General features: G+C 38.0%; 1 protein-coding gene across 4 annotated transcripts in view; it reads left to right on the forward strand.

Annotated features, from left to right (window-relative positions):
• LOC117434544 (leucine zipper protein 2-like) overlaps positions 1–27,832 on the forward strand; it is a 76,391-nt gene that overhangs the window by 15,224 nt on the left and 33,335 nt on the right. The window contains exon 1 of one of the 4 annotated variants that reach the window (XM_059003168.1): positions 16,488–16,506. The exons of the other annotated variants lie outside the window; for them this stretch is intronic. The gene's annotated coding sequence lies outside the window, so the exon portion shown is untranslated. Of the gene's footprint in view, positions 1–16,487; positions 16,507–27,832 lie in introns of those variants that run through there. 4 annotated transcript variants of the gene reach the window in all.

Below are 27,832 nucleotides of genomic sequence, written 5' to 3' on the forward strand. Positions count from 1 at the left end.
TACTTTGTGTGCAATTAGGTTTGCAAAAGCCTTAAAGCCACTTCCCCTACAGAGAAAGAGGTCTGTGCCTTGCCTGTTTTGACTGATGGCAATTATGAGTCTTTTACAGTACTGCTGTAGAACATACACACATGCAAGCGCTGTGTTGCCGTACGATTAAAACTCTATACTGCTCACACAAATGAACCGGTTAAGATGCTCTATCAGAGAGTGCATGGTTCCTGTTTTACCATAATTGGCACACTGTGCATTTACCATAGTTTACCCTCATTTGCCATGTTTATCAATATGCTTTTCCATGCCTAACTGTTATTTACAATGCTTATCTATGATTTACCATGCTTTCACTATGGTTTATAACACTTTGCTGTGATTTTACTGTGCAGAACTTTTATAAGGGTTCCTAGAACTGCTGTACATGTACCATTTTCTACATCTTATGAAGACTTTTTAATATGCACAGCATTGCTATGGTATAAAAAAGGATGCTGCTGTCTAGCTTCCACAATATAGTCAGCAATGCAGTCTCCTGCTGTTTCAAAAAGAAATCTACAAGCTTGTGATATATTTGTAATCTTCTGTAACAATCTAGTTTGTCTTATACTTACCACCCTATCTTGCCGCTGTTTATTATCGGTTTGTATCTTATGCATTCTAACTTACAGACAGCTCTCTCTGTTATCCGTGCCTCAGGGCTTCTTGTTCACTTCAGTCAAAGAGCAATCGTGCTTTGCATTGACCACTGTGTGAGACAAGGTTAAATCCACATGGGTATCCACAACATACTTGGAATTTGCCCTTTACCCCACAGTTTTACTGCTGTATAACCTATAGTACATCTAAATCAGGTACTTGGATGTACATAAGTAATGGAAAAGCAATGCTTGTTAGGATGAGCAAGGCTAGTGAATTATATATATACAGTACTGTGCAAAAGTTTTAGGCAGGTGTGAAAAAATTTTGTAAAGTAAGAATGCTTTCAAAAATAGACATCTTAATAGATTATATTTATCAATTAACTAAATGCAAAGTGAGTGAACAGAAGAAAAATCTAAATCAAATCCATATTTGGTGTGACTACCCTTTGCCTTCAAAACAGCATCAATTCTTCTAGGTACACTTGCACAAAGTCAGGGATTTTGTAGGCATATAGTCAGGTGTATGATTAAACAATTATACCAAACAGGTGCTAATGATCATCAATTCAATATGTAGGTTGAAACACAATGTGGCAGGATAGCAGCAGAGGGAAGACTCAGAGACAGAAAGTGCAGTGAAACCAAAATATTTTAATTAACAAAACACAAATAAAAAGGCATGATGGCCAACCAAAAAGACAAACACAAAAACAGGCTTTAAACAAACCAAAAAGAACCACTCTCTCTCTCTCTCTCTCTCTCTCTCTCTCTCTCTCTCTCTCTCTCTCTCTCTCTCTCTCTCTCTCTCTCTCTCTCTCTCTCTCTCTCTCTCTCTCTCTCTCTCTCTCTCTCTCTCTCACACACGTCGTCTCACAGTTACAAACACTCTCCCCCTAACATACCCAACCACTCCCTTTTATACAGGTGCCTGGGCTAATTGGGCAATTTGCACCTCATTAGCCCAGGCACATTCCACACATACTCACTGAACCACACCCCAAACTCACTCACATCCACTCTAAACAATACAAAAAACACAGAACCACCACAAAATAGGCTGCACCCCATCACACACAATCATTAACTGAAACAGAAACAGCTGTGTAGGAGGAATAAAACTGGGTGAGGAACAGCCAAACTCAGCTAACAAGGTGAGGTTGCTGAAGACAGTTTACACCATGGCAAGACTGAGCACAGCAACAAGACACAAGGTAGTTATACTGCATCAGCAAGGTCTCTCCCAGGCAGAAATTTCAAGGCAGACAGGGGTTTCCAGATGTGCTGTCCAAGCTCTTTTGAAGAAGCACAAAAAAACGGGCACCGTTGAGGACCGTAGACGCAGTGGTCGGCCAAGGAAACTTACTGCAGCAGATGAAAGACACATCATGCTTACTTCCTTTCGCAATAGGAAGATGTCCAGCAGTGCCGTCAGCTCAGAATTGGCAGAAAACAGTGGGACCCTGGTACACCCATATACTGTCCGGAGAAGTCTGGTCAGAAGTGTCCTTCATGGAAGACTTGCGGCCAAAAAGCCGTTCCTCCGACGTGGAAACAAGGCCAAGCGACTCAACTATGCATGAAAACACAGGAACTGGGGTGCAGAAAATTGGCAGCAGGTGCTCTGGACTGATGAGTCAAAATTTGAAATATTTGGCTGTAGCAGAAGGCAGTTTGTTCGCCGAAGGGCTGGAGAGCGGTACACGAATGAGTGTCTGCAGGCAACAGTGAAGCATAGTGGAGGTTCCTTGCAAGTTTGGGGCTGCATTTCTGCAAATGGAGTTGGGGATTTGGTCAGAATTAATGGTCTCCTCAATGCTGAGAAGTACAGGCAGATACTTATCCATCATGCAATACCATCAGGGAGGCATCTGATTGGCCCCAAATTTATTCTGCAGCATGACAACGACCCCAAACATACAGCGAAAGTCATTAAGAACTACACTATGTAACACAATTTTTGTTCCTGGGTAGTAAGTGTTATTTACTAATTGCATATGCCTCAAAAGTATAGAAAATGGCTATTATTCCCCACAAACTTTGCTTTTGTGACCAGGACAGTGATATTTTGAAATTTACCTATTTCCAATGAGAAAACGGGCGAATTTGTGTCTTTTCGTTCACATAGTCAGAAAAAAACAACATATGAATCCAAATTAACATGTATTTATACTAAAGTAATACAAAAATGACTACAAAAGATTTAGAAGTGAGTAGTTTTTTGAGATTTACGATTATACTGTAAATCACTTTCACAAATCCGTCCCCCAAATGTAGTCTCCCATCATGTTCTCGTTATACTGTCCTTGGTAGCGGCGTTCAAAGTCCAGTATATCCTGGTGGAAGCGCTCGCCTTGCTCCTCCGAGTACACTCCCATGTTCTCCTTGAATTTATCAAGATGAGCATCAAGGATATGGACTTTGAGGGACATCCTACAGCCCATTGTGCCGTAGTTCTTCACCAGAGTCTCAACCAGCTCCACATAGTTTTCGGCCTTGTGATTGCCCAGGAAGCCCCGAACCACTGCGACAAAGCTGTTCCAAGCCGCTTTCTCCTTACTAGTGAGCTTCTTGGGGAATTCATTGCACTCCAGGATCTTCTTTATCTGTGGTCCGACGAAGACACCGGCTTTGACCTTTGCCTGAGACAGCTTAGGGAAGAAGTCTTGAAGGTACTTGAAGGCTGCCGACTCCTTATCTAGAGCTCTGACAAATTGTTTCATAAGGCCCAATTTGATGTGCAGTGGTGGCATCAGCACCTTCCGGGGGTCCACCAGTGGCTCCCATTTGACGTTGTTCCTCCCCACAGAGAACTCGGTCCGCTGTGGCCAGTCCCGCCTGTGGTAGTGCGCCTTGGTGTTCCTGCTGTCCCAAAGGCAAAAATAGCAGGGAAACTTGGTAAAACCGCCTTGGAGACCCATCAGGAATGCCACCATTTTGAAGTCTCCTATGACCTTAATGCCATCTCAGAAAAATGCAGATATGTATCCACTTAGGCAGCTGGAACTAAACTGATCTGGTGGGCTTAAGGCCCCTGTATTTATACTACTATTTATATTACTGGAAAGTTCTAGAAAGTTCTAGAAGTTACTCCAAGTCTACTCAGCACTGAATCTATCTGGAATGTTCTGGAAAATAGGTAAATTTCAAAATATCACTGTCCTGGTCACAAAAGCAAAGTTTGTGGGGAATAATAGCCATTTTCTATACTTTTGAGGCATAAGCACTTAGGAAATAACACTTACTACCCAGGAACCAAAAAAAAATAAAAAAGTGTTACACGGTGCTATCTTCAGCGTAAAGAAGAACAAGGAGTCCTGGAAGTGATGGTATGGCCCCCACAGAGCCCTGATCTCAACATCATCGAGTCTGTCTGGGATTACATGAAGAGAGAGAAGCAACTGAGGCTGCCTAAATCCACAGAAGAACTGTGGTTATTTCTCCAAGATGTTTGGGCCAACCTACCTGCCGAGTTCCTTCAAAAACTGTGTGCAAGTGTACCTAGAAGAATTGATGCTGTTTTGAAGGCAAAGGGTGGTCACACCAAATATGGATTTGATTTAGATTTTTCTTCTGTTCACTCACTTTGCATTTTGTTAATTGATAAATATAAATTATTAACATGTCTATTTTTGAAAGCATTCTTACTTTACAGCATTTTTTTCACACCTGCCTAAAACTTTTGCACAGTACTGTATATATATATATATATATAAGAACATAAGAACATAAGAAAGTTTACAAACGAGAGGAGGCCATTCAGCCCATCTCGTTTGGTTGTTAGTAGCTTATTGATCCCAGAATCTCATCAAGCAGCTTCTTGAAGGATCCCAGGGTGTCAGCTTCAACAACATTACTGGGGAGTTGGTTCCAGACCCTCACAATTCTCTGTGTAAAAAAGTGCCTCCTATTTTCTGTTCTGAATGCCCCTTTATCTAATCTCCATTTATGACCCCTGGTCCTTTTTTCTTTTTTCAAGTCAAAGAAGTCCCCCGGGTTGACATTGTCTATACCTTTTAGGATTTTGAATGTTTGAATCAGATCGCCGCGTAGTCTTCTTTGTTCAAGACTGAATAGATTCAATTCTTTTAGCCTGTCTGCATACGACATGCCTTTTAAACCCGGGATAATTCTGAGTAGCACACTCACATATTGATGAAAGTTTTTGTGTGCATTTTATAGTATATAATAGTATATATTATAGTATAACAGTTATGCTATTAATATGTCACATACATAAATGTTTCTAATGACATTCTGTTAAATGTTCACACTGTTCTATTATTAAAGTACTATTCATATGTACAGTAAGTCTTGTTCAACATACTAACATTAAGTTATATAATATTTATTATATTGCTTAAAAATGTACAGAGTAAAATACTTCTGGTCTGCCTACTCCTGACTTTTTTTCCAATCTGGCCCACTTAAAAAACAAGTTGAAGAGTCCTGCCTTACATGTTTTGTCAATGTGACTATGAAATTTGCCAAAACAGAAAAATGATAAGAATAGATAGCCCGGATTTCCTGGACATTCTTTCGGTATATAAATGCCAATCTGTCCGTCACTTTCAGGGAAAACTGAGGGGATTAAGATGAATTAGTGACCTTTGTTTTGTACAGACAGCATGTCGATCAAGTAAATGTGGATCTCAGCACAAGCAGGACTCTCTGAATAATAGATTTTTTTTGTAGTTTTTAATGCAAATGTTATCTTCTTGGCACCTATCAGCTTAGTGTTTAAATAAGTGCATTGTGTTGACTAAGGAACCAGACACTGCAGCATAATCAATTAATCTCAGGCGTGCCAGATTTAAATGCTGCCCCTACTGAAATAATTACCAAAGGTACTTGTTACTGTGCAACCTGAACATTACTGTCCAAAACCAACTGGAGAAGTATTATTGTTTGATCATATTTTCCGACCCATAACAACTAACTGGAGACTGGAGACTTTTACTGTAAAATAAGAATCCCGTGGTTCAAACCAAGACAAGGAACACATTGTACAGGAGGAGCAAGCTGCAGTTTACCACTATCCTGCAGATGTGCATTACTAGAGGTTAAAATAAAGAATCCCCTTAAGGAGGATGAGGATACTGCAGCATATTAAAAATAAAAAAATTAGATGAGTCACGGTCCACTGTGTCCTGTGGTTGTAATTACAGTCCTCCTTGGAGAGGCGTCTTCACAGCTATTATTTGAATGTACTGTATATATTGTCAGTTTTGACAGATTCTCTACCTTGACTGGCCTGGTGAATTCACCTGGGGGCATGCAGCCAGCTAGATATAGTGGAATCCTAACAGAGAGGGGAAATAGGAACAGGTATCTAGCTTAACTAATAACTGGACAGAGTGGAAATCAAGAACCACTCTTTCCACAGCTCAATGAGCCGTTTAAAACCAGGGAAGATTTAGTGCACCCTTGATGGCTCAAGCGGAATGGTCATTGGTTCAGAAAACAATGACAAATGCACAGCTTACAGCAAAGTCATTATGCTGCTTTATTAAATGAAATATAATGTTTCAGCATCTAAAACGTGGGGTAAATATTCATGAATCTCTATGCAGACCCATATTAATTTCCAGCAACAGTCTGTGTAATGTGCATGTTTTATTATTATTATTATTATTATTATTATTATTATTATTATTATTATTATTATTATTATTAATGTGTTTGGCTCTTTCTTGAGATCACAATGAGAAACAGAACCTTTATTTAATGATTAATTCTCCTGGAATCCTGGAAAAGTAGACACATACTGCATGTTTTAATTTAGTGTCTGGTTTCTGCTGAGTAGCCTGAGACATTGCATTATCTGCACAATTAATGCCTTCAGCGCTGAAAAGTGAAGTCATATAAAGTGCACGAGAAGAGCATGGCCTTATGTTTAACACTCTAATACAAAATGCTGAAGCTTATTTGCTTCGCTTATCAACTCCGGAGTAGGACATCTGTGTTAAGGAGAGCAGACATAAGATTCTAAATGAGAAAAGGGAGGTCAAAGTTATTAGAGGATGCGGGAATATTAGGTTTTCTCTCTGTGAAAATGGAAGGCAGATACAATGAACCATTGCCCATTACTATTACTTCATTCATGGCTTTGTCCTCTTTTCTGAAAGTCAAATAGGAATGCAAGCAGCACAGTGATGTCCTTTTGTTTGGCTTGTGAGCTGATTCTGCTACTTAGATAAAAGCCTGCTTTGGCAGCCACAATGATCTGAAATTATGCTGAAAATGGGAATTGATTGCATAAGAGAGAACAAGAGTTATAAGGAGCTGCATTTTTTTAAAGTTGAAATCATGGGGAAAAAATATTAAAAAATGTATTTAACATTTTCTATCCTTAAAGAAGTTTTACAGAACTCCCTCTTTAGTTATAGTCGCACCCCCCTTACTGACTCTCGCACATAAAATATATTCCAAGGCATGCAATGCATTTAAATAATAACATTTAAGCTAAAATTTTAACTGAGGTCTGGACCTCAGTGACCTCATAGGTAGCTGCTACTGTGAAATCATTAGTTGTACAATTCTACCACTCACACTGTGATATAGCTGACAGGGTCCCAACCTTTGCTGCTTTTATTCCTGCTCTGACATGGCTCTGCAGGAATGGTACAGAAGAAGAGCTGATAGCATGATTCAGCCATTATGTCAATAAGCATGGTGGAACTGCTGCTTCAGTTGACTTTCTTATAAAAATTATATATATATATATATATATATACACACACATCAGATGTTTCAATCATCAGATATTCCAATCATCAATAACACTGTAAAAATGTTCTTGCAAGATTTGCCGACGCTTCCAACATCACAAACACGGATGCAATGATCGTTTACAATGATCGTTATCGTTATCATTCAGGGCTTAAGTGCTCCAGTTATTTCTGATGGATCTCATTATAGACTGCCGCTTCTACACGTCCACCCACAATCACACACAGACAAACTTTCACTAATCATTCTTTCACTGACAACCACCTATTTCAATCTTTATTTTTTAACATTTCCGTCATTGACCTAACCCATTTGAATACCACAATTACCCTTTACTAAGGGGCTTAGAGTTATTTTGCCTAAAGCTGCAATCAAATAAGCAAATACAAGTAAATGAGAGCACCTCTGGATTAAACATTGTGTCTCTAATGTCCCTAGCTAGGGCACTAGCTAATCAGTGTGTGTCGAAAATTGGATTGTCAATGGAAATCGCATTAAGTGGCATTGTTTAGGCAGTGTAAATATGGGATATTAGCCTACAGTATAATGTGTGGGTCGACATTGTGAGGCAAACTTATCTGTCTTAAGAAGCTTTCTGCACAGCCACAATACCACATTAAGGTACAAAGAAGCTGCTGGAGGATTTAAACATTGAATCTATGTGAGACAGCGAACAGGTTTAATAAAATAAAGAACGTCTTTAATTGTGCCAGTTGGTTAAAAATGAAGGCAGCATTGCACGGCTGATTGGAAATCTTGTGCTATACGGATCAGTAGCATAACAGTACATTAGTCAGTATTCATGCAGTATTCCTAGGCAAACACTTTTGTCTTACAGGTCTTATGCACACAGATCTCTTTATTTTATTTGACCTTGTGCTTTCCCAACATTCAAACAGAAAACCGTTTTACATGCACAGGGGTAAGCGCCCGGGAAACTCATTCTGCCAGGTGTGCATGGAGTAACCCCCCAACCTACATGTCTTATCAGTAAATACATTTTTTCACCAGGTCCCCAGAGCTTCCAACAAAGCCATGTAGTCCAAGCACTTAATGGGGTTAGAGCAGCTGCCGTAAGAGCATGCGTCGGGTGGCGTTATGAATTTCAGAGTGTATTCAAAGTTCAAGGACAAACCCTTGTCCATCAATTCAAGTCAAGGGGCAAGGCACTGCAATTCTAATGGTGTTAATACTGCAGTTTGATAGTTTCCAATCAATAAAACGGTTATCAACAAGTGCTATTACCATCGCAGAAGATTAATGACAGAATCTGATGGAGAGAGCCAACAAACATAAAGACTTAAGATGGTAAAGATAAGGTTGCTCTTATGGAGCGTTCAAGCAAATTGTCTAGCATTATTCTTCTTAGCAATATTTGTTTATCTATTTGATTTACTGAAATGAGAAATCCCTCTTTCAAGAGTGTCCAGGACAGGCATACTAAACTGCTTGGCTTTGGTTTCTCCAGGATTTTTTTAGTTTTGGATGGAATGCAGTGTCTTGGTTAACGGTTTGGCTACTTTATTGGAAATTATGAAGAAATAAAGTGTGCGCATCTTAATGAAATTATCTTCAAAGGTGGCAGACCATGTGATCAGTTAGTTGGATGTAAATTAAGCAGAAGCAAGATTGGATCAGAGTTGGTGCCGGGCTAGTTGGACCACTTGTACCCCTGACTGATAACTCAAAAATGTTTAAAGAATTACGAAAGTCCCATAGGATTTTAACATCTAATGTGTCACTAAATGCTCTCGATACAGTAACCAAAATGCTAGTCAGAGGTAAAGAGCAATCTGTATCACCCAGAATTCTATAGCATACATTTTACTAAGTATCAAAACATATTAACATAAAAATACTTGGAATATGCTCTGTAATGTCTTATAAACTGACCCAATCAATTAAACATTCATAAAGTGTTAATAATGCATTTACCTTGTTTGGGGTAGAGCAAGTTTATAAATGCCAGCCCCTCTCAATAGAAGGTGCTGCAGGTTTATTATCTAATATTTAAAATGCATATCTCCATAAAACTCTAAATCGCTGGTTCCCTCCAATAGCAGACTGAAGGAGACCCTGCATTATGACACTTCAGTATTTTTTAGTATTGTAATCACATACTGTTAGTTCAACTGAATGTCATTCTTGCTAAAGTTCAGGCCAAATCAATAGGACCTTTAAAATATTATCAGGTTATTGGAGTCAGTGATTGGATTTGATTTATTTTTAACAGTGTTTTGTGGGTTTAGTGATTAAGAGAATGTTCCTCACAGTGTGTCTCATTAGTGTGTGTCTCAGGGCTGGAAATGCACTGTGGAAGGGTATTAATTAAGCCAAACTCTGTGCTAGGAGAGAAAACAATAATCAATTACAAATAAAAGGAAAAAAAAACATTTTTTCTAATAAGTGAAAATGATTTACAAATCATTACAGTGCATTATTTTTTATTATTGTTTTTGAAGCCCAGACATTCATTTTAAGTATGCTTCGGTAGGCGAGAGTTTATATCTGTCTGTGTCAATATTTGATTTTGGAATTAAGCTTACAGTTTAACAGAAAAGGCTTCACATGCTTGCTTATAATTAGAGATGGGAGTGCGGGTTTGAAAAACTCTAATCTAAGCTGTGATTTTGTTGTTCTAATTGTCTACGAAAGAACCCTTGTTCTGTTCCAATGCCACGTGTTTTATTTACTTTCTTTGTGTTAGAAATAGTACCTTTCAGAATGAGACATGGCCACATGTAGTTAGAAATTGAAACCTGAGCCAAAGAATTGCCCTTCTTACCTGGTACAAAGAAAGTAACACAGGCATGAGTTATGTAAGCGTTTTCATGCACTGAAACCTCTCAAATGCTAAACAAAGCAAGCGACAGTGGAGGGTGCAGTGAATGCATTAGGCAAACGCAGCATCAATTCCACATTTAACATTATTTCTCTATAGCAAATACAATCATGAATGTGACAGCTTATTTGTATTCCAGTACTAGATTTTATGGTGATTTAGGACAACCCCAGTCCTAAACAATAAAAAAACGGGTTCTGGAGGGAAAGGCCACTGCCCCATGGAAAACGCAGGCTTCACCCATATCAGCTTCTTAAAGTTGCAGCCCAAATCTATAAGCTATATGTAGTACTGGGTTGTATTTACAGAAACACAGTGTGGAGTAGTGGTTAGGACTTCTGACTGGAGGGGCGTGGGTTCAATCCCTTGTGGGGGACACTGCTGCTGTACCCTTGAGCAAGGTACTTTACCTAGATTGCTCCAGTAAAAACCCAACTGTATAAATGGGTAATTATATGTAAAAAAAATAATGTGATATCTTGTAACAATTGTAAGTCACCCTAGATAAGGGCGTCTGCTAAAAAATAAATAATAATAATAATGTGTCAATATACATTTACAACTTTTTATTTAATTTTTCAAGCATTGCGTTTCCACTTTCACTGTTTTTATTGCATGAATATTCTTTCTCTTGCTAGAGGTAACCCTGTTGCAGGTTCAGATATGGGTTAAATTCAGTGTGGTGTGTGTATAACAAATGAGATTATTTATCTTGCAAAACCAAGTTAGAACAGCACCTGGGGTTTCTGCTCAGATTAAGTATCGGTATCAGTTTGATTTATTCCTGAAATGCTGAAACATTGCCATAACCACAGTGTATAAATGTTGACAATCTTGCACGTCAAACATTGAGAAGAAGGAGCAGAGATGCAGTTTTGAGGGCTGCTATTTGTCTTTGGAAGATGGATTAAGAGCCAGGACCCCAACTACACACATTGAATTCGAACATTTCTTGTCAATTTACAGGGCACATAAGACTTGCTGGAAAGGATGTGATATGTGTTTTAAGTTGTCATAGGACTAGCTTGGTTTCAGCTGGCAAAGCCAGACAATCGAGAACTAATTTAGCAAACCCCATTTCATACGTGCTGCTTGGAGAGTAGTAAGTTGTCATGTTCATAAACATCACAACAAAACTGAATGTATTCATTTACTTATTTATGTTACAATCCATGGTTCTCAAATACTATATTCCCATTAATTTTCAATAAATTAGATTTAAACAAGATCTGCAGCTATGGGAGGCCCTGATATTAGTTATTAAATCACAGTTGTATGCTTAGAAAATGTTTTGCATTATTCATAAGGCAATCACTGTGCACAAGTCTTTAACTTAATGGTGTGTCAGTCGTTGATGAGAACAAATATTGTTTTAGCATGTCCACATTAGATTGGAAGCCAGCTATAAAGAAAAGGGTTATACATTAACTGAGATGTAAGCGATTTCCGACATGTTTTTAAAATGGGGCTTATTTCTAAAGAGACATTTTATTGCATTTATACAAATTAAAATTAAGTTTCATCTTTAATGAGTTTTTATGTATATCCAGGACCTAAGATTAAACCCTAAATGAAACAAATGCTTATTTATTAACACTAGAATGGCCGCGTTTATTGGCATACCACAGAACAACCATGACCGGTCAATTTGACCATCATATTATAAACAACACAAATATTATAATGAAAGGACTAACAATTGAATATAAGTCGTAGTTTTATTCAGGAAAATAACATAACACATCTACACAACCAAACCATTGTAAATAACTGGACTTTTGAACAGAAATGTGTTTATATACAGACATTTTACACAACACTCCTCAAAAAATGGTAACAAATCAAATAAAAAGTATTTGAAAATCAATTTGTGATTATACAGTTATATAATGTACATACAAAACTGTACAACTGAAACAATGTAAAAAAAGTATCACATTTTTTAAATAAATGGGTTTATACTGCTTACATAACAAAGCGCACCCGAAGCTATGCGTTTTTATACAGACATACAATAATCAAATTACAAGAATAAATAAACATTTGAACAAAATGGGCAAAGTCTAAGTGCTGGCACAAATCACACAGATACTGTGCTTTTCAAAATATGCAGTGTACTTACCGCATTGTCCATCTTTGCTGCATCAGAATCTTGTTTGGCATAATTTGCAGTAATTCCAAACACTCTTTTCTGTCCTGCTTCTTCAGCAATCCATTTGCAATGTGTATTGGGCCAACAATTAATTTCTTAGAAAAACGTGTGACTTGTAGTAACCAGTGCAGACAGACAGCCTGGCGCTGTGAGCTGTCAAGGCTGATTGGTGGAATGCAGAGTGATATAATCAAACTTCAATACGGCTGTAAGTCCCGACTGATAAACATAAATAATATTGCAACATTTAAGTGTTATAATACGTATTGGTCAATTTGACCGCGCATGGTCGGAATAGGTATGACAGTATTTTATCTTGCGTATCTTGTGTACTTACATATATTGTGCATACGTGTATAAAGCTAAAGCCACAACTCATATCCATACCTTCAGTGATAATTATTACATACTGTAATAGAAATAGTATGATAACAAATGTTTAACACAACCCCAAAATGCATGTAAATGTTCTCAGTTTGTAATTTACATTTTTCACATTCAGAGTATGGAACTAAATTATGGTAAACCCAAAGCAGACCAAAGTTAAAAACAGATCATTTGAATTTGCCATTCTTCACCAATGCAGTCTGGCTTTACCTTGAGTCATTTATTTTCTTCTATATAGCGCATATGGCATCATGTTCTGAAGTTGGCTGTTACAAACAAGGGAACCAATCATGGCCCTGTCTCACCCCACGTTGCCATCACTGATATATCTGGCATCAACGTTATTCCTTTCTGGATATTTTCCCTTTGCCATTCAAATTAACTCACACTGCTGATCACACTACTGTACCTCAATAATGCATGTTGACACTTTACATTAAGTGTCTCTAATTACTCTAATTCATCAGCACAAAAGTCAGTTTCACAGTGTGACAATCAATTGTTTATGCCTTAGCTTCAGCTTGCATACTGTAATTAAAATACCATGTAATGGAGTGACTTGTTTATAGACCTGTTTACGGTTAATAAGTAGCAATTATCATTAAGCAATCGCATAACTTGGCATTAAGAAATGAATACCACTGTACACTCATTAACCTAAGTTGCTGCTTGTTTTCTGCACTCATTGTATTCAAAGCCTGAGTATAAATCATACCATGATATTCAAAAAACCTTTCTTCTGCCATAATTGTAGTAATTCAAACCACTCAATAAACCTTAAACAAAAGTTTGGAAACAGGAGTTTGAAGTTTTATGTTCAGAGCTCATAGATTTATGTTCTTGGAATCATCATATTGTTGACGTAACAACTTATAACAAGCCCCTGTTTATTTGTTAAAATGTCTACCTTTAAGAAAAAAATGGTCAATACTCTTAACCCCTCCCCTGGTGTTGTGCAGATCCAACCAGTGCATTGTGGGAAGATGATCAGTTTTAGAAACAGCTTAAAACAGAATAAAGGTTATTATTTTATTTCAGCACATCATGCATGATGTGTAAATTATGTAGAAGTAAGGTCTATATATTATCTCTCAGTGAATGAGTCGTGCAGACTAGATTTGTACTAAATCATACCTCTATGCCTATTTGACCCTGATTACGAGCCAAGAAAGGCCGTTTACACTATGATAAACAAAAGGCATCACCAGTTGTCTTGTGAAACTGAGACAAAATCTGGGGCACCTGACAGACTAGGTGTGCTGTAACACAGTTTCCTTATGGTATACAACATTGCCTCTTAAGATTTGAAATGCAAGATGGAAACAGCATCAGTTAGAATTGAGTAATAAATCTGCCTGAGTTTTAGTTTTAGTGGCAGAATTTATACTGTTACAGCATTTCATTTAATTGCTGTAAGTTTTTTCTGCCAATGTAATTTAAATAAAACAGTGGAAACCACTTAAACTGATAAGTGTTGCGTGCATGCATCTTTTAAATGCCTAGGAAATCAGTGGACTGTGCAGAATAAAAAACCTTGAACAGACTGTCAAGTGTATGATCGCTTTATACTTTTGTGTATTAAACCCCTTTTCCGCTGATGGGCTTATTGCATCCAGCATTACAAACGGATAGTTTAAATACATCTGCTAATTACATCATATTGTTGTGCTTGAAAACTCACTGTTTAAAAATCAAGGAGTAAACAAAAGCAGCTTCTATGTGATGCCTATTTCACGTTTGACCCTAAAAACCCTTCTTCCCTTTTACAAGTGCGATCACTTTTTTTGAGTGAAAGGTGCATGTGACAGAGATGCATGGCTCTTTGATAGAACCAGCTTAATTTCTTTGAAGTTTCCCCACTGCTGATGGGAATGAGAATGTAAATATAGGAGCCCAGCTAACAAGGTTTAAGTTTTTTGCAGGTATCAGGCTTTTAAAGACTGTCATCCACACCTGTGATGTGCAGAAATGGATACAGGATCCTGTAGTGGCTTTGACACGCACTGAGAGTAGAATTAGGATGATCTTTGGGATACACATTGAACATTTGTGAAACTGCAACAATGTTAATATATTGTAATAACTGTACTGTGTTTTAAAGAATATAAAGCCAGCAGAAAAATTATTGCACAAAAGGGAGCGCAGGCATTGATCTAATGTTAGAATAAAGCATGGCTGTGTGCCAATGCTTATTGGTTCTTGGACACTGACCAGTAACACCTTTGAAATGAACTAAGTTTGTCCTTCTAGGAGTTGCCGGAGCGGAAGCTTGTGTTAACCGTGAGGAGAAAGGCTGAAGCGAGCATTTAATTTAATTAAATTAGAAAAATGTTCGCAGTGAAAGTTCTTATCAGAAAAGCAAAAAACTCTAATGGGAAAGAAGTTTGTATTACTATTTGTTTATTTAGCAGACGCCTTTATCCAAGGTGACTTTCAGAGACTAAGGTGTGTGAACTATGCATCAGCTGCAGAGTCACTCACAAGTGGGTCTCACCCGAAAGACGGAACACAAGGAGGTTAAGTGACTTGCTGTAACCTAGTTTACTAACTTGGGCACATGCATAAAGCTACAAACTTGTTGTCAGTAGATTTACTGCAGGGTAACCCTCGACTCAGTCTGCCTGCCTAAAGCAGTACTGGGACATTCAGAGCTGGTTTGCTGGTCAATTGCATCACTCATTCAGGACCCTTGGCTACATATAAACTGTTATATTTTACGAACAAAAAGTATTGCATGAGCGAGGCAGTAGTGGACATTAAAATGAATTTTGGCATCCAAAAGCGGGATTTGCTGGTCAAGCGGTCTCGGATTCACGGTCTCTACAATGTATAATTTGTATATTAACTAATGTACCTCACGGTACTAGGAAATAGAGAAAATTATCTTACTCTCATTACCTGGCAGTGAAAGTTGGGATATCAGCCTTTTCTCCTATCAGTGGAAATGATGCAGGGCAGTTTCTTGCATCTGGGCAAAGCATGATTTCATGTGTTGGATTTGGAAAAACGCTTACAGTAGAGTTTCATAATAAATAAAAGTAAACTCCGGTTAGAGAGTGAGCCTCTTCGAGTCTTTATATATACATTGTCCAAGGTCTGTAGAAGCAGGGGATTTTTAACTAGAGTGAAACCTGATTTGTTATACACACTTATAAATGAAAATAAACAATTTTATTAAATACACACTGAAAAGCATGTCTTTGCTGTTAATTAGAGGGACATTTATTTTAGAGCCGGGTTGGAGTAATTAAACAGAGCTGGTGTTATGTATTAAAAACATCTCTCTCTCTCTCTCTCTCTCTCTCTCTCTCTCTCTCTCTCTCTATATATATATATATATATATATATATATATATATATAAGGACTCTGTGGTACTGGAAAAATAGTTATCTGTCTGAGGATTACCTCATATATTTTAGAGATTAGGAAGGTAGCAGACATGAGGTCATATCTAATACAATTTAAAGGAGCTGCCAGAACTTTTCAGAAATATTATTCACTTAAAGATAAGAGCTGTCAAAATAGACCAAATGTTTAGATAGTCTTCTGATGCATGAAGCAGAGGAAAAGTTCTATAAAAGTCGAGGCGAGACCCCAGTCAAGTATCATTCAAGTTGCGAGCTCAAGCTGTTTGGTCCAGTCTCTGAAGATCTCTGAAAAAGCTGGTTGCTGTTTGGTCGTATTCAGAAGCCTCTGCCTTCGAAGACAGCTTTTGTCTTTACATTATATTCTACACTACACTTCCATATATTGGGAGGTAAGCATAATCTTGAATTTATATCTCATTGATATTGAAGCATTGCTATGGAATTATATTTTAGCTTTAGAGAGTGACATATTGGATGCTTTAGGGTTTAGGATTTAGCGTTTTGCATTTCTGGCCTAAGGGTGAAAAATGTGAAAGAGTTATGTTATGATAATAGTCTTGGAAGATTCTTAAACATACATTTTTATGCTTCCTTCATAACTTAAAAAAGTAGTTAGTATACAAAATCTCCCTTTAAAAAGGACATGGTGTAATTAGGATTAGTGTCAATTAAATTAACCGGCTATGTACACATTAAGCTGCTGGGTAATTAAGATTTGCTTTCTAATAATTACAATCAGCATCTACATTCAAATAAAAAAGGGACAGGGGTATTTGCAAATGCAGATGCAGATGCAGATGCTGTCATTGGCAGTGACCGTTAATGTCTCTGCTGTGCAGACTATTTGACAAGCAGTCATTTGATTTATTTAGTGCAGGGTCCCGTGTGTTAAATCGGTCTTTCTGTGGGACAGTTTTGTGATTTCACTTGTGACTGTAATAAACTGCGTTGAAATTAGCATTGACAGGCATTTTTTTCTAAATGAAAACTGCCAGTCTATTACCCAGACACGCTGCTCATCTCCGAGCAGGCTGGCAATCCCGCCGAGACTCTGGGATGCCGAGATGCACTGTGGCAGGGAAGCAGGGTGGCACAGCATGCGGTAAAGTGACGATTTTGAATCTGAATCGTTTTGGGATAAACCAGATACCAGGAACTGGACAAGCAATCATAGGCCAAATGGCCTCCTCTAAATGTTCTTATGTTCTGAAACTGCACAGTGGATAATGTGACATGTCACATGATTCAGCTCCTTTGCAACATGTTGTGTCATTACAGACCTCTTCTAGCTGAATATGACTGACTGTCAATGGGATGCCCTCGTTTTATTTCCTAATGTACCAGGCAAGAACTGCCGGAATAGAACTTAATTCAACCAATAAAAGGCAATAGTATCAGATGGATTTGTAATGTTCCAATGACCTCCAGAGTGAAAACTTAGCGATAATCCATGCAATGCAATTAAAATGCAATACATTTCAAAAGAAAACCTGCTTGGTTTGCAGTTTTGTTTCCCGAAAGAAACAGGGAGAGGGATGCAATTGCAATTTGTCAAGGTCAATTAAATTAGCGTTAAATCAAGAGGAAGCCTTTTGATCACAGAGTTCATCAACTGTTTTCCTAGCATAGGGAGCAAGAAAAATAACATTGTTAGTGTTCATTTAATATTATTACTTTTTTGTGATGTGAGTACTTTTTTGGAGAAATTAAAACACATACATTATAGCAGGCAGGAAAGAATGTTGGTAGAGTGGTGTGAATTTCGAAGGGATTATCCGTCATTAATAGTGCAATCAATTATTGTTCTTTTCATTTGTAATCCTCAGTTGTCCTAGAGAAAGAGCTATAGATGCACGCTGTCTCAATGAGTGATCGTGTTGTCAGAAATATAGTGACACTGGTGTAGGTTTGGGGTTTTCTGTACTGAGTAAATCTGGTGGAAACTGACTTTCTCTGATGCACCGCATGTTAAACTTGGGGTGGGTGGGCTTTGGGAAGTAGAGCCTGTAGCTGCAGCATTGTAAAAAGAACATTCTCCAGGCTTCTGAACCCTGGCTGTCAGTTCAAAGCAGGGACTGCAAGAATCATAGATTTAAAGAAAATCTGTTAAAAATGGATTACAAGAATCTGGGAGTCAAGACTGGTGGCTGCAGCCACCCGACGCGATGCAGGGAAGGATGGGAAGCGTGAATCAGGCTGGGGAAGTGGATTTTCTGTTTTACTGGCTTTCTACAGAGTTACAATATAAAAGTGTACATCTTTTTGCATGCTATATGTAAGTACATAGTTGTATCATAAAGGGGTTAGGTTTAGGTTTATGGATAGGATTAAGGTCAGGTTTAGGATTAGGGTTATATTATGCAAAATGATTTACACATTAAGTGCATTGTAACTATGCATAATAACATTGTAATTATGTGTAAGCACACATGTATTTACTAATTAACTTCTATGTAAAATACACAGTAATTAGACACACTTAATGTAAAGTGTTACCATAAAAACCAGTAAAGCATGTGTTGTGTGATACTCTGTTACGATTTATAAGTGAAATGAGGGGAAAAGCTTTATAAATGCTTCCCCTGTAAAAGCTATCCATAGTTAAAGCATAGCAAAGTGAAATAAAGCATAGTGAAAGCACAGTAATTCATAGCTAAGCCCAGAGAGGTATGGTAATGCATATTTTAAAAATCTATGATAAATGCATTGTATAACCATGGGAAAACTGCAAAATTACAGTGTAAATTGACTGTGGTAAACTTTTATAAAAGTTGTGCCTGACTTATTGTATTTATAAATATGATATTTGAAGGAGGGTAATAGAAAGCATTGCAAGGATGAGAAAAGGATCCAAAATACTGAACTCACAATCCTTCGAACATTTCTTTAACTAGAATTTTCATCTCAGTTGCTACACTAAATGGTTTCCCATGGGCCCTGTTTTACAGTGTGTGCAAAGGCATCCGCGCGAATGTTAGGCATTGCAGTTGCAGTAAGGTGTGTAAACAGAGAAAAACAAGAAAAAGGAGGACATGCATAATTAAAGGAGCAAGAAAGATCAGAGTCTATCATGGCTAGGAATACCAGTGCGAGCTGAAAACAAAATCCCTGAATACTTGAGCTGCCTGTTGAAAATACAGCACGTTTCTTTTACACAATGAGCTTTACAGGGCTATTAAATTCAATCATGTTTACAGGATGGAAAGTTTCTCAAGCCAGTTTTCATTCTCCTACTTGTCTGTGTCAAGGAGGGTTGTATAACATTTCTCTCTTCTCACAAATGCTTTACAACCTTGCAGGCTCTCAGGATCTGTTATACGTAATCATTAATACAATCCTTGTACACAAAAAATAAAGAAAAACCATGGACAGGGATAACTGCACTGTAGTGTCCAATAGACTGTCTCAGTGGTGTGGTCTGAAAGTCCCGGAATACCACTAAAATATAGATTTTCTTAAACAAGGATTATTATACAACTTTACATTTTAGTTGTATACAGTCATTCGTCAGCATTTTTAGCCTTCTTAAAGAAGTAGTTTGTAATTGAAGAAGTTCCTAATGCTCTTTTCATTGCATCAAGAGGACTAATAACTGAATCAGACTTTTGTCCAGGAAATGCGATTCTTGTGACTTAGCTTGCATATTATGCTAATTCCAGCTTGACTACACTACTGGAGTTGCTAGGTTACACAAATGTGTGCTTGCAGGTTGTTGATTCGCTCACACGTCGAATAGCGTCTCTTATATTATTTCAATTTTCTAGATGAGAGACACAGTAGTTTGTTGTCCAATCTGATACTGACTTTAAGATTAGGAGATAGTTAAAGCTTTCTCCTGGAAATGTTTCCTGAGCATTTTACAAAGCGTCAATGTTACGTTTCATTGTCCCCTACACAAATGTGCAGCAAAATATTTTAAATTCTGCAAAGAGGAAAACTATTTTTTTTCTACAAATGACTTACACAATGAAATATTGTTTTCACTATTGATGTGTTGGTAACATTTTACATTATGCGCCTCTAATTACTGTGTATTTACATAGTAGTTACTTGGTAAACACATGTGTACTTACACATAATTACAATGTTACTATGCATAGTTACAATGCCCTATAAATCCTTTTGCACGATATATGTAAATACACAGTTGTATCAGAAAAGGGTTAGGGTAAGAGTTAGGGTAAGAGTTAGGTTTAGGATGGGTTATGTATAATAACATTGTAATTTTGTATAAGTACATGTAAGTAATTACTATGTAAATACACAGTAATTAGAGACACTTAATGTAAAGTGTTGCCATTATTTGGATGAAGAAACACCCCAACACTACAAACTACAGTACTGTGAGAACTCTTGATAAAGACACTAAATATATACTGAAATGTAGAGCGCAGCTTGGTTCAAGTTCATTCAGATCACGTTGATCTAATTGTTACAAATCTAAATGACATCTCCTTGTAGCTTTACATGTGGACTATTGATTAGAGGAGTAAAATAACACAGCCAGGACATTAATAAAAGCCATACAGATGTCTCCAGACCACCCTGCCATATTGAGCAGCAGTAAAGGTTTAATGTCGTCATGTGTCTCGTCTGCTGGGCCAGACTGGTTTTAAATCAAATGTGGTCAAAACAGAAGGCTTGAAGCTTGTAAAACACAGGAAATGAAACTCAAAAGGACAGATGAAAAACATGAAAAAAGATAGCATTTATTTGTTTGGCTCTTCATGTTTAATCGGTGTTCACTTTGCTTTGCATTCTGAGAAACAATTGGTTGCATTTCATTTTAGCATGAGCACTTGTATTTGAAAACAACCTGCTAAAAAGTAACTTACATTGGGTTAAAAAGGGCCATCTCATTATTAGCAATAAGTGGAAAAAAACATTATTTGAGTCATTTTTAATGGAGAAGTCATTATAACACTACTTGCAGGCTCTACCAGTTCACAATGTGTTTACTTTATGTGTCTTTTATGCTTTAGGCTTCCAGATCTAAACAGTGCAACAGATTATAGTACTTAGAAGAACTGTAGGGTATGTATCTGTTTATTGGCTCTGGATATTGCCAACATAGGATTTGTTAAAATTGTTCAATGTATTAAGCCCACACACTGCCTATTACACAAGCTAGACATGGGTACTTGCTGTAACTGAGGTAGATCAATGGTGGATTTGATGCCTGCAGAACTGCATAATGAAGCTGGCTCACAGAGGTTGCCAAAGCCTCTAATACCTAGCAGGAGGGCATTGTTTTTCACTTCTCAAAACCTGGTGGGTAGGCAGATGAGTGGGTTGGGGGGTAAACAAGCAAACAGGCAAACCTGCACATTCACTTAAACCATCAGGCAGATACAGCCACCATTAAAATCATTGAAAGGGGGGTTTGAGAAAACCAGCATCTCTCACAGTGACCGAGAGTGTCCAAAATGTATTTATATCTTTAAAAGTAAGTCGAGTTCAAGCATTGGTCCTACTTTAATATTTAAATGGTGGGGGTATTTAGAACCACTACTGCTTAAATCAATTGAATAGATCTGAATGCCTTCAATAAAAATATATTATTTGTAGTAACATTATTAATAACAGGCTTCTTTTTTAATGTTGTATATACCCTTCATTTAGGTATCTGTAACAGCGCTTATAAAACATTGTTTTTCTTCTCTAGCATTGTCTTGGGAGGGCCTGTTTTTTTATTTTTGTAGAAGTATGCTACAGTTGAGTAATGAAATGCTAAAACGTTTGTTCAAAAGATTGTGAATTCATATTTAGATTTGAGTCTGCGTGTGTTTGCCAAACAGCTGTGGAGTCATTAAGATCACTGAGCGGAGCGTTCTAAATAATGCAGCTTGATGGAATGTTGGCATGTGATCTGGGTTCGATGGGCACTCACTGCCTGATGAGCTGAAACCAATGATACTAAGCTTCAGATGCTAAAGGCCTGTGTCTAGTACCCAGAGGTTAGCGTTAAGCCTCTGTAACAATGAAACATCAGACTGGCTAACAGATTATCCATTTGAAAGAAGAGCAGCTGTCCTAGATTTGCCACCTTCCCCTCCTGACAAGTCATTTAGATCTGGTCACCATAGCATGAAAAATTGCCTACAAAGATGGATGCTAGCTCCATACAGCTTGTGTCGCTGCGTGGGTGTGTTTGTGTTGCATTGAAATGTATTTTTTTAGATTGGAAGTGTGATGTGTCACAGCAGGGGAAGGTGTGTGTTTTATAGAAGGAATGCTTAAGAAGACCACTTATTTTTTACTAATCTAATATTTTCATGTTTTCATATATATATATATATATATATATATATATATATATATATATATATATATATATATATAAATGTAATGGCTAAAATCCATGCAGAAATATCCAGACACAGTAAACGTATAAATACCCTACAGTTCTTCTAAGCACTCTAATCTCTTGCACTGTTTAGATAGGAAGCCTAAAGCATAAAACACACATAAAGGAAACACACAGTGCTATAGATTATAGTGCTTAGAAGAACTGTAGGGTATTGTGACAGAGATCGAATGATTCTTGGTGTTAGATCTCCCTCCTGACCTGCGAGGGCGCTGTGTAAAGGGAACAGAGTAACCTGGACTGGATGGCCCGACAGTTCATTCCCAGGGTTAGGCGGAAGTCAGCCATCTAGAAAGGGGGTGGAACTACAGTACACTAAATCATCGACCTGGAAGGGAAACAACGTGGCATCCGCGGATTGGAGGAGCGGCTGCACTCGTTGACCAAGAGGTCATGGTTGACGGTGTTTAAGTGATGTGATCTGTTCCTTTGTCAATGGTTAAAAACTGGTAACTGAAAAAGGAGAACTGTGCTGTGATAATCGTGAGTGTTTGTTTTGTTTTGTCGTTATTAAATACTGTTTGTTGTTATTTAGATGGCTAACATTATCCGGAGCTGTTGCCAAAGGCCGGCACTAACCCCGGACAACACCACTACACTTTGTATCACTAAAGAACTATATTCACTACAGGTTGTGTTTGTATATGTGTTACATGTGGGTGAACTGAAACGGGACTGTTATTATTTCGGGGCCAATCCCGGATTATAAATAAGCAATTGTGACACGGTGAATGGTGTGGTGCAGTAGAAAGTGAATGTCCAGACTGAATTCTCCCAAAAATAAAAAGGTTTTAACAATTAACAAACAAAAAGATCATAAAATAAATCCACTTGGAAAAATAAGTAATAATAATAATAATAATAATAATAATAATAAATAATAAGCCCCAGTACCAGCGATGGTAATGGGGCAAAACTCAGCAACATCCAGCTAAAACAAAAGCAACAAAAACACACTCCAATAACCACAGTCCTCCGTGCACGAAAATGTGCTCTTCTTTTCCAGGGTTTGTGGTGCGTGCGCTGTGCTGTGAAGTGCTGTGCGATGAGGGGCGTGCTCTGGGGTAAGTGCTGGCTCGCTGGCTACAGCCTCCCGTCCTCCTGCTCCTCTGTTGACACACAAACACAAAACACGTAATTACACAAAAAACAAACATCGGCTCCGGCCGATCGCTTTCTTAACTCAGCGCAAGGGGAGGTTTTGACGTAGCTGCTTCCCCTTTGTACCCAGCAAACTCCTCCCTGCAGTCAACGCGTCGCCTGGTTTCTCCAATAGAGGGCTGCCCCGCAGCTGACTGCACTGGAATCGTCCTGAGTACTTGCAGCAACGCGCCCCTCCTAATATGGTCACCTTCCGGTTTCCACCTACCACCGAGGTGGTAGATCTAGGAGGCAGCGTACCTTCCCCCTTACACAGCGCCCTTTGTAATCGGGAGGGAGATTTACAGCATCGATCCTTTCTCTCTCTATCACAGCAATACATGCCGTTGTATTGCTTCATCAACATTGTTATTATTTACTGTTGTTTGCCATCAGGCCATTGGATTAAAAAACCATTAAACAACATTGCAGCTGGATTATCATTGTCTGTCTGTTTCTTGATCACTGCTGCATTACCTTCACTTGCACACAGATAACCACTTTGCCACAGGTATGTATCCGTTTATTGTCTCTGGAGATTGCTGTGCAGTTCAATGAAAACCAATATGGGATTTGTTTGAATTGTACAATGTATTAAGCCCACACACTGCCTATTACACAAGGTTGTACATGCTTTTTGCTCTTCCTGTTTATTTTGGATATGCAATACTGGGACCGCAAGTGTACCAGGGTGGAGGCTGAAGTCGAACACACTGCAAGCGAGTGTCTTAACCACAATGCAAAAGAATGAGCCTCATCTGCAAGTGTGCATATTAATCTGTTGTATCACACAGCACTGTGTGTTGCATAAGGGACTACCCCTGTATTTCTGAAAGATAACTTCTCATAAAAATCACTTGACTAGCCCCCTGTGTTGCCACCATCTGTACATCATTAGTAAACTCTGTCGTCCTTTTTAATGAACATTTAAAAAACACATTTACGAAGGAAATGGTCGATAGCTTGTGATGAAAGAAAGAAAAAACAACATTGTGCTAAATTAATTCTCAGCAGGTGAAAGTCTTATGTAAAATAAGGGTTTCCATTAGACAACAACAAAAGCAAAGAGGTCTCTCCCACTTGTTGCCCAAGATCAAGGGCCTATGTTAGACTGCTGCCCACATCACTGGAAACTGTTTTGACAATATGGCAGATCCCTGTCCTTGTGATGAAAAGGTTATTACAGAAATATCCGCTGATTTAATAAATGACATTTAAATTGCATTCGGGGACCAGATCGATGTACAGAGAGAACAAACAATTACAGGCCTGGTGTCACGGATGACCTCCACATATTGAAAAATTGCTAAGCAGCCCTGTCTTTCACCTCCATTTGTATAAATTCAACACACTATTACAGCCAAATAGGCCTTTCATACCCTCCACCCTCCTATTAATTTCATGACAATAAACACATTGAGATTCAAATGTACTGCTGGAAACTCGACTGGCAACACAATTACAGGCGAAGTAGCCTTATTATCTGATGAGATTAAATACAGCAAATCTGAGTGATTAGTCAGGTTCCAGCAGCTAGTGGTAGCTGCCTTATTTGTATCACCTGCAAGCTATGTTTAAAACTCAATAAGCAAAGCAAAAAGGTAACAAGTGTCTCCGATTACTGTGTATTTGCAAAGTAGTTACTTTGTAAATACATGTGTACTTACACATAGTTACAATGTTATTATGCATAGTTTTACATGATAGAACCCTAATCCTAACCCTAACCCTTTTCTGATGCAATTGTATACTTACACATATCATGCAAATATAGGACTCACATAACATGGATCCAGCATGCAGCCTACCGTAAGATGGAACTCTGAACTGAAGGCTAAATATAGTGCTATTTGATTCGCTGGCTGCTCCGAAAAAGCAAGCTAAATTCATTCATTAACTGTCTGTGATGTAATGCTTTGTCGCGGACCACTGAGGTGTAAGACCATGGGAAGAGCGCTTTTTTCAAATTATTGGACGAACGGGGATGGACTGGGATTCTTCTCTGTCACTACATTGTATCCTTTTCACGGTAATGTGATAACTATTGAATTCCCAGCAGTCATGTTGTTTCATTGCAGTGTTTTTTGCTCCATCCCTCACACCAGACAGAAGTCCCTGGTGTCACAGTACATTGTGGTTCAATGACTGGTTCCATTTATTCCAGGCTTACCAAATACTTTATGTCTTTATCCTGGGGTGTCCGATTACTCTCCTTTAGGGTCATTCCACTCCAAGTTTAACAGGTACAATGATATAATTCATTACTTCAGGGTCTGGATGGAGGTTTGATTGGTTCAATTAAACAATTTAAAACAGGCTGGAACAAAGACCAGGAGTGGTGTCTTTTTCTGTTCCGAGTCCTTAAATCGGGAATCAGGGATCGGTTTTCAGTTTTGTGCACATGCTGTAGTATAATTGCAGCAACTTAAATCTGAGGTTCAGTTAAACTGTCCCAATACAACAGTATAATAATTGATCTTAGTCTTTTAGTCTTATATCCACTAGGGGCAGCGTTAAAGGGGGCAGGTTCAGGGTTACCCTGGTGTATCTGATGTACTTAGAGTTTAGACATGGTTGTGGAGCCCTATCGAGTCCACAGGTTTCCCTTCAAACATCTAATGACACTTGAAAATGAAGAACAATATAGCTTGGATTGTCCTTCAAACTGAAAATATGTATGTAATAAAAGGCCAAATGAATGTACTGCACCTTTAATCAATTCTAGGTGAACACATAATCCAGAAATCAATTGGGAGAAAAATCATGAGGGTCAATTATAATTAGTTAGCGTTATTCTGTAGGTCAGCGAGGAAGCCAAGTTAATCAATGGAATGCAGTGAGAGAGCCTCTGTTAATGTGTAAAGTGTATTACCCTCCATTGAGCAGAACATAACTGCGGAACTTAACCTAAAACTTTCCTTCGGTGTAACTTTTTTTTGTAAAAGTTCAGCAAAATGGGGTCAGCCTAATATAACTAATGTCAACTCTGCTGTGAAGTCAGTATATGTGTATAAGGCTTTGGTCCTACTGGAAATGTCATTGATCTGCAGAGTCTACTAACTGGTCTCCAAAGACCAGAACAGACCAGATGGCATGGATTTCCAATTGGAAAGCATGACATTGGCACATAAGTTCAACCTGTGCATGCTGCCCAGTTCCTAAAGTAAATTAAACAATTTAGTAGTTGGCGTCTGCCTTTTACCCAGTCTGCTGCATAATTAGCTGCATGTTATAAAGTAATTTAAATGTTTTTACAATAGATGCTTATAGCACTCTAATGCTATAGCCAGTTGTTATTATGAATAATTGTCTTGTGTTGTTTAACACACATGTACACATGCATTACACATTATTTATAAAGTCTAGTCAAATTAATTTAATGTTTGGTATCCAACTTCCTCTTGCAAGAGATTATTAAAATGAAGGATGTGAATATTACTGCCCCACCACAACACTGTGAAATCTCATTTTATGATCACTTTACATAAAATTGTTTTTCAGGTGTTAATATCTTGAATTAATTTTCTAGGAATAAGTATGTTAATTAGTTGTTCCCCATGACTTAAGCCCCAAGCAGATTGTCACAAAAGAAATTCAACTGAGCATGAAGCCAAGAGCTTTGCTTTTGTTTACAAGACTTTCGGATATAAATCTTAAACAGCTTGAAAGCTATGGCCTTATGTATTTTTTTTTACAGCACCTCATAAATATTTCAGAAACAAAGAAACTCATGCTCCAGGTAGCAGTGCGATAAATTTGTATGACAAGAGCAATTTTCAAATTTACAATGTTCACCAGCCCACCAGTAAAACAAACTAAGAAAAGATAAAAACAATTAAGTTCTGACATTTTGGTGGCAAGGGATGCCTGGGCCTGTGTTTCTGCCCTTCTCATTCAGCTGTTAGCTGGGGACAGCAAGCTGCCATCCTTAAAAGATGCTGATTGCAGTGCTTGTCTGGCCATCCAGAACTTTGTATCAGTGTTTGAGCGATATCAATTTTATGCCTCACTCCATTTCCATGCAATATTTGCTTCATTCTGTAAAATATGTTTTTTTAACACTTTAAAAAAAAAAGCATGTTACCTACTGAGAGTATGAGTGCGTGGCATTGCAAGGAAGTCACCAGCACTTACCATAATGCATAGCATCGCAGTCTTTTACTTTCAGGAAGTCCTTATGATTACAGTCTAATGTCACATGTCCATCT

Source organism: Acipenser ruthenus, chromosome 28 (genome assembly GCF_902713425.1).
Source record: "Acipenser ruthenus chromosome 28, fAciRut3.2 maternal haplotype, whole genome shotgun sequence".
NCBI classification, from domain to species: domain Eukaryota; kingdom Metazoa; phylum Chordata; class Actinopteri; order Acipenseriformes; family Acipenseridae; genus Acipenser; species Acipenser ruthenus.